We start from the raw sequence: 7,641 nt of genomic DNA, 5'->3' as shown, positions 1-7,641 counted from the left end.
CCACTGTGGACTTCCAGTGGATGCAACCCATGCTGAAAGCTACAGGTGGAAGTGTACAGTACACCAGCAACTTAACTATGCTGTGATGGCTCTTAGAAGGGCAAAAAGAGAAACAAACCAACCCAAACAAACAAACACAACAGTGATCTTTAGTACAACCCAAAATTTTAAACACCATAGGGAGTAAATTGTGGCTGCATATTGCATCTGAATAGGGCATAAATCCAAGGATTCTACTTTTAGGATGTTTTATTCAATAAACAAAACCAGTTGGATTTCTCACTATATCAACGTTCATAGGGTACAAATTACCATGGAGTTATCTACAGGATTCATTTGCTTCATGTCTTTTGGAGTCTAATAAATCCATTCTATTCAGAGCTGCCAAAACATGCAGAGTTCCTGTAACAAGTGATGCAAGTTAAGGATGCTCAGCAATACAACATCATTGTCTACCATTTCTCAGGAACCTACTGTGTTGGTATTTCCAGTAGAAGAGGCAGAAATCTTCCCCAGTGTTCCAGGAGAAAACTTCACCATTTCATGTTTCCCCAGAGCATGGCAGCAATTTAAAATTCATGATGTACTATTTGCAAATAGTTAAGTACATAATTAATACTCCCTTTGAACTTAGAACATTTGCTCTGTTGAGCACAGAATTTGACACATGAGCGAACTGCCTTCTTTTCAGGAAAATCAAGGACAGCCACTTCCATAAGACACACGATCTGCAGGAGTCCTCAACAAGCACCACAAAGAAGTTGAGGTATGCTTTTCCTTTTGTCTTCCACAAGTTTTTTCTGGAGATTTTGATTAAGTACCATGCACTCTCACGTCCTTACACATCGAGTGACAGAAGAGTTGAGTCATCTTTCTAGTATCATTCTTTTCTTCATTTATGCTGCCTGTTCTGTACACGACTAAATATTCAAATTACTTATAGACTGTACTGTTTTCTTTATTAAAACGAATAGTGATACATTTAAAATACATTTAATCTAAATCACATTGTAACACCTACTTCCCATTGAAATAATTGAAATATATTGCAAAAAAATTATACATATCTACTCTGTATTTCATTAAAGAATTTTGCAGGCTTAATCAGCCTTGAATACACCTGTGCTTCAGTTCTCCACAAAATTAAAATAAAATGGTACCATATTACTCTAATTATAATATTGACCTAAAATCAGCCACCAGCTCTACTGAATTCAGTGAATGTAATGGTGAGGGTACTGTGATTTTTTTTTATATTATTTGCTGGGGAGAGAAATAGTTGGCAAAGAAAAAGTTGATCTCTTACAACCATGAAGAAGAAATGTTATGTTTTCTATACTTACCCCCCAAATAAACATAACAGCAAAACTCTTGCTTGTAACTTAGATGCTTCTCTATTAAAATGACTGAACAATTAGTTTCTCCCACACTTTAAAGGCTCTGCTTTTGGAGGTGCCAAGCAGCAAAGTGACAGAAAATTGCAGGTCTTCCATGAAATCTCCTTTGCCCCCTACTATTTTGGCTTTTTTATTGAGTGTTTTTAATCCCATGGCAAGCAGCACATCAATGACACTATTTAATTTACAGTTGAACAGACTAGGAAATAGGAACAGGAGTACCATAGCTCTTATCTGATGTTAATCTCCTGCTACCAAAGACAAAGTTTCACCACACATACCCAGAGACTTTCAGTTCATTGATTGATATTGATAATACATTACTGCAGAGTGGACATATGGAAGAAAACCACAGGGACACAAACACAGGGCTCAAAGCAACTCTAAGTGACACAGTCCATCCCCTGTCCCAGTTCAAGTCATCTACAGAAGCCTTAACAGGTTATGTCTAAATAATTCCTTAAATCCCCAAATGGAGTTTTTCCAGTTCAGCTAAGCATTTTATTGTTGAGTCGAAATATACATAATAAATACAAGTCCTTTCATGCTTAAACCAGACCACCATGGCCATTGTTTGAATTCAGTACCATAAAATGCTCCTTTTCTTAGCAGAGGCTTTTTATGTACCTGAAGAGTGCCACAAGCTCCATCAAAGTCTTCTCTGTAAATTAACCAATTTACAGAGAAGTTTATTCCGTTTTTCCACTGAAATCACAATTTCTGCATGTCCTGTTTCTTTCTGCAGGCTCTGTCCTGTAGCTCCATGAAAGCCTATGGGTCCACAGTGACAACCTGCAACAAACTGTCAACAAATATTTGTCACATCACAAAAATGCATAAAAAATCACTGTGGAAATAATATCTGGCTCAGCTATTCTTTCCCATAAGGGACAGATACAAAACCCTGCATAGAGGAGTATGTGAAGCACTTCATCAACATTAATTTTTAACTTAATTTTATTAATTCACTTTGATGGAAATATTTAATTAGCTACTAAGAAGTAAAGGAGGTTTGGGATCCAAAAAACATGTTTTTGGATGACTTTCCATTTCAGGGAGTTCACATTCTGCCTACTCCAGCTGTTGGCACTACCAGGTATTTGTCAGGGATTCCAGGCTGTTCTCAGTACTGTACAGGACTCTCAGTGGGTACAAAGGGCTGGAAACAACTCACACATAAACAGAGTCCAAAAAAAATCCTTTCAGATTTTCAGAACTCTGCAGTACCTGTGGTGATTGTGTCATGTTATTCTGTTGAAGCAATGCACTTCTGTAAGAAATAAAAGATGTTGTTTAGCTATCACTCAAAGTCCTAATTGAAATTTGGAATCCAAGACATTTGGAATTATTTTTCTGGTTGAGTTATGAAGGTACACTTAGCTGTGGATAAGTTACCCTTTATCTTTGGCTGAAAGCTTTGTATAACAAATTATGCTCAAACTAATATATTTTCTTTAAATGCCATCTACTTTTTCCACAACTGTCTTTAAGGCTGCCACTCTTTCCAAGTAAGTGATTATCTGACCTTCTTCTAAAATTTTTCTTTTGTTATAAGCAGTTTTTAATGGTCATATTTATGATTATAATGTATTCTTATCATAACATTCAGGCACTTGACATTCTTATAACATTGTCATTTTGTAGCATAAGAACCCAATATTGAAATTAACTGGAGGCTGACAAAACACATATTTTTACAAATCTCTCTCTATGGCCTGTGCAAAGCATCACAGTAGTTTCTCACATTCTGCCCATCTTCTTTCCTGCTTGGGGAGGGATGGAGGTTTTGCAGGATATCTCAGTTTTTGAGTCACGGCCCCCCTGAGATTTGCATTGACAATCTTTGTAAGAGATCACTCCCCCTGTCTTGGTCTTTTCTTTTAGTGTCACCTGCTCTTCAGCCACAGCCAGATCTGAAGCAAAGCATGGTAAGGATATCTTACAAAAAACACCTCAATTTTTTAAAACCTGATACTGCCTCTTACTCTGTCACCTGGGGGCCACAAGCAGCCAAAACTCACGTCTGCACAGGCCAGGTGCTCTCACTCCTCACAGCTTTAATTTGTTTTGCCTCCTTAAGTCCCCAGAGAAGGTCAAAATGAATGGCATTGACCCCAGGCAGGCAAAATGTCAAAATCTCATTAACTTCATTGTTTCAGCGCTTGGAGATTTTCATTAATTACCCTTTTGTGCCTCTGGTGTCAGCAAGAAGTGTCCTGTGGGTTGTTCAGAACTTCGGGAGCTGACAGATCATCAAAGATATCCTTATAAAGCTAATACCATAGAATAATTGTGGCTCCCATACCACAACAGTTTCAATTTTAGTGAGAACAGTTCCTGTGGCAGTTGATTTAGGTTCATAATTCATAGTTTTATATTCATGATTCCTTATTAGTACCTGATTTTTCAGATACTCTTCTCAGCACCTTGGAAAGTCAGTTCCTGTTTCTTTCACTGGAACATCATCTGCCCTTAAGCTGATGGAATCCATGAATATGATTTCTGAGGCTTATGTCTAGCAACATGTCAAAGGAATCAAAAAACAAGATGTTTCTTATGTGAATAAACAGAACAGTGCAAAGTTATTATGTAGTCCAAAGCAAAACCAGCTATTGGCTGAACTAATTAAGGAAGCTGGAAATATGAAAATACCTTTCCTCACTTCATAGCAAGCAATTTGGTTCTGCTCAGCAATTCCATAACAGCCATACCATTATCTCATGAAATCAACAGCTTGGCCTTTCATACCATTGCATGTAATATGCTCACTCTTCACTTGCTGATGTGAAGCAGTTCCCAGGCAGAAGAACACAAAACTTAAATTTTTCATTATTTGCCTGCAGGCTAAAAAAAGAGACTAATAAATTATAGAATTTGTAAAAATGATTCTGTTTTTACTGTTTTTCAGGAACATGGATCTCATTTTGACATTTTAAGTTCAATGTGTGTGAGATATCACATGGAGTTGGCTGACTGAGTATTTTGGGGCTGCTTTGAAAAAATGGTCCAAAGTAGGAGAAAAGTACTTAAGAAGCAGGATTAGCATCAGAATTTTTGGACTATTACAACCTTTTAGAAAAATCAGATTATACAGATGTTTTTCAGGCTTTCGGGAAAAGTTGTTCTAAAATGGCATCCTTATTTGTGCAAGGAAAGACAATTTCGAGATCTAGTTCTAAATCTTGTTACAGTTTTAAAAAAAGATAAATCTACAAAAAGATACATTTTTTACTATTAAGCACTGTAAATAATGATCAAGTCAACTTTAAACCCTTTTTAAATGTGGTGATCAATGACAGAATCCACAGCATGAAGCTGAGTCAGAGATGTTTGTGGTTCAAGTTAAGCCGGGAAAAAGGGCTTTGCCATAGGTATTGAAAGCTGTGATATGAATTTCCTAGGATTTTATTAAATACCAGGAGGTAACGAGAAAAAGAACAGAAAAGTGAAAAGAGAAAAAATGTAAATAATATCTAGTATAGAGACGCAAATGAAAACAAAATTATATTTTCAGGAAAATTCAAACACCAAATTGAACTGGTGTGAAGTACCTCTTTAGACAAAAGAGAGGTGGAGAGGAAGAACAGGTAACAGATAAATGAAAAATAGGTAAAGGACACAGAAACAGCTTTGGCCAGACACAGACACATCTATGCCCTCCTTGCCCTCCAAGGAAGGGCTAAGTCCTTGAGGTCATTCTCATCATCCTCCCGCCATGTCTGAGCAAACCTCAGCACTGGAAGGGAACCTTTGGAGCTCTCGCTGGGTGTTGTAACCACCTAGCAGGTACCTAAAGGATTTTCACTTACAGCCCAGGAAATCAGCTGTCCAGCATCCTCTGCAGTTATCCATGTAGCCTGTGACTGAAGTCAGGCAGGAAAGCCAATGCCTGAGCCTCGCCCAGGCTTGGTAACATATTCTGTGCACAGACACCTCATATACCTCTCAGAGCCATCTGCAGGCATTCACTTGCTCCTTGGCACCAAAAAGTAGAGGTGAAGTCACTGCTTTTGCATTGCATCTCATTTCACACATTCCAAGGACGATGGTGAGAGAAAGTGCTTTTTCTACTGCAAAAAATTTATCAGTATCTGGTACTCCAATTACTGCCAAAGGCCATGTTTTCAATATCTGCCCAAATCATTGAAGAACTACTTGACAAAGAAGTGCTACTGCTGAAAAGAATGGTGTGGAAGAGATTAACTGGTCACCAAATGGAGTGAGTGAAGCATTCAATAAATGGTACAGAGGACTGGCCCTGCCTGAGAGGCACTGTAGATGAAACTGAAATAAGGTATTTCCACTCATCTTAAGGACCTTTTACAGCACATCTTCAGCACCCCAGAGAAACCCTTCTTACAGTTGACTCTGTTCCAGCTGCAGGATGGGAGTTTGTGTGTTTATTCAGATCTAGTTACTAAGAAGGTTTGAGTCTTTAAATTAAAAAAAAATCCACTTGCCTAATGTCTTCAGTTGGGTAGCCAACAGAATCCATAGATTAAAGCTAATATGTCTGTATATTGGAGTATTTTATTCCAGTTCTATAGCATCATCTCATTGTGAAAGTCTTAGTGTCATTTAATGAGTACAGTTTTTTTAAATATCCTTTCTTTGAAATATTCACTTACCCCATCTCCTGAAATACCAGCTACAGAATCTACTAGTTGTTACTGAACATTCACAAATAAAGCAAGGTGTAAGAAAATCAAAACACATAGACCTGGTTAGCTTTGTACAGGCCATGAGTGATAGATATTGTGTTTTAAGTCAAAACAGCACACTACAATACTCAGAGAAATCTATAAAACAGAGCCAAAGAGATTATTTATGTTATTTCTTCACCCTAAGGATCAACTGTCTTTCCTAGCAGATTTCCCTCCAGCCTGTTCTTAAAGGGAGTCTGACAGATTCCAGCATTCTCCTGGCAATCTATTTCAGCACTTCATTGCTTTGTTAAAAGAATATGTCGCATCCTGAAGTCAATTCCTTGACTTAGTATTCTCTGTCTTTGAAAAGCATCAGATGTGGAAATTAAATTGATTTTCCTTCTTGTCTCTCCTTCTTTTTGCAGTTTTGAATTGGAAACCTGCGGGAAGAGATTGAAAAAAATTGTAAAAAATGAGAAATATGTAGTAAATTCTATTACTTCATCTAGTCAATCTTAGATCTGACATGATTCTATGGTTTATTTATATACTTTTTTTTTTTTTGGTCATTCATACACTTACTAAATTTAATACCCATACAAGCTACATCTCTGCAGTGGAGGTTGTGCCACCACAGGATGTTATTACTTCATATATCTGAGGGGTAGTGGATTAGTTTATATACACTATAATGTGATGCTTGCTTTACCACAACACCATGACTCATGTTCATCTTGTGAACCTTTGTAATTAATAATCTCCTCTGCAGTGTTCCTGCATTATTCTCCATTCTGCACCTGTACATAATTATCCTGATCTATATTTGCATTTCTCTCAGCTAAATTGCATTCTACTTCTTTCTAAACCACTGCTCTTTAAGAAAAATAAAAAAGAAAAAGAAAAAACTCTACTCCTATCCTTCAACAAGTTTGGAATCCTTAGGAACTCTAGCTCTGGTAACTTCTATGTTTAAGGACTCTTCCTGGAAAGATAAATCTTTGCAGTCCTTTCACATCTTAGTCTCATTTTCCAAAGAGTCCTCCTTCAAAAAATCTGGGAAGGAGGAAAAAAATCCCAAACTGATGAAGTTGCATGTGTGTATCAGATGACATTCATATCACATGAAGTATGAAATTAAATATACAGGCATGCTAGAGCAATACTTTTTAATTCAGTCCTGAGAATTAAACTAAAAGCAGATTTTGTAGACAAAGGTTATTTTGTTCCACCCACAAACTACATATAAAGTCTTTCCTGGTATTCCTCAATCAAATGATCCATCCGTTGAAGACAATCAGAAAATGGTTATTTTCAAGCAGTGAATACACTAATGTACCACTTGTTTGAACGCATAAGAAAAATAAAACCTCCAACTATAAAACTATGGAATGGACTTTTTAATTCTTATGATGATTTCTCTTATTTTGTAAGGGGAATCTCATCCAGTTTAAGAGTGACATTTTACTTTACATGCCAAAAGGAATGTGAGTACTGAGTATATCTCACCTTCAAACAGAGGAGGCAGGGACAGAAAAACTGATTAAGAGTTCTGAACAAAACATGATCCACTTCAGGTAAAATTCTACATAAAAAATGCC

The 7,641-nt window shown here is 37.0% G+C and overlaps 1 protein-coding gene across 8 annotated transcripts in view; it reads right to left on the bottom strand.

Annotated features, from left to right (window-relative positions):
- Positions 1-1,213: 1,213 nt before the first annotated feature.
- Positions 1,214-7,641, bottom strand: part of LOC141730099 (N(6)-adenine-specific methyltransferase METTL4-like) — a 52,612-nt gene continuing 46,184 nt past the window's right edge. For all 8 annotated transcript variants that reach the window (XR_012581551.1, XR_012581548.1, XR_012581547.1 and 5 more), the window contains one exon: positions 1,214-6,483. The gene's annotated coding sequence lies outside the window, so the exon portion shown is untranslated. The remainder of the gene's footprint in view (positions 6,484-7,641) is intronic.

The sequence above is a fragment of the Zonotrichia albicollis genome, chromosome 9 (genome assembly GCF_047830755.1).
Source record: "Zonotrichia albicollis isolate bZonAlb1 chromosome 9, bZonAlb1.hap1, whole genome shotgun sequence".
Classification (NCBI taxonomy): domain Eukaryota; kingdom Metazoa; phylum Chordata; class Aves; order Passeriformes; family Passerellidae; genus Zonotrichia; species Zonotrichia albicollis.
Note: the sequence above shows the minus strand (reverse complement) of the source record. Positions and strands in the feature narration are given on the sequence as shown.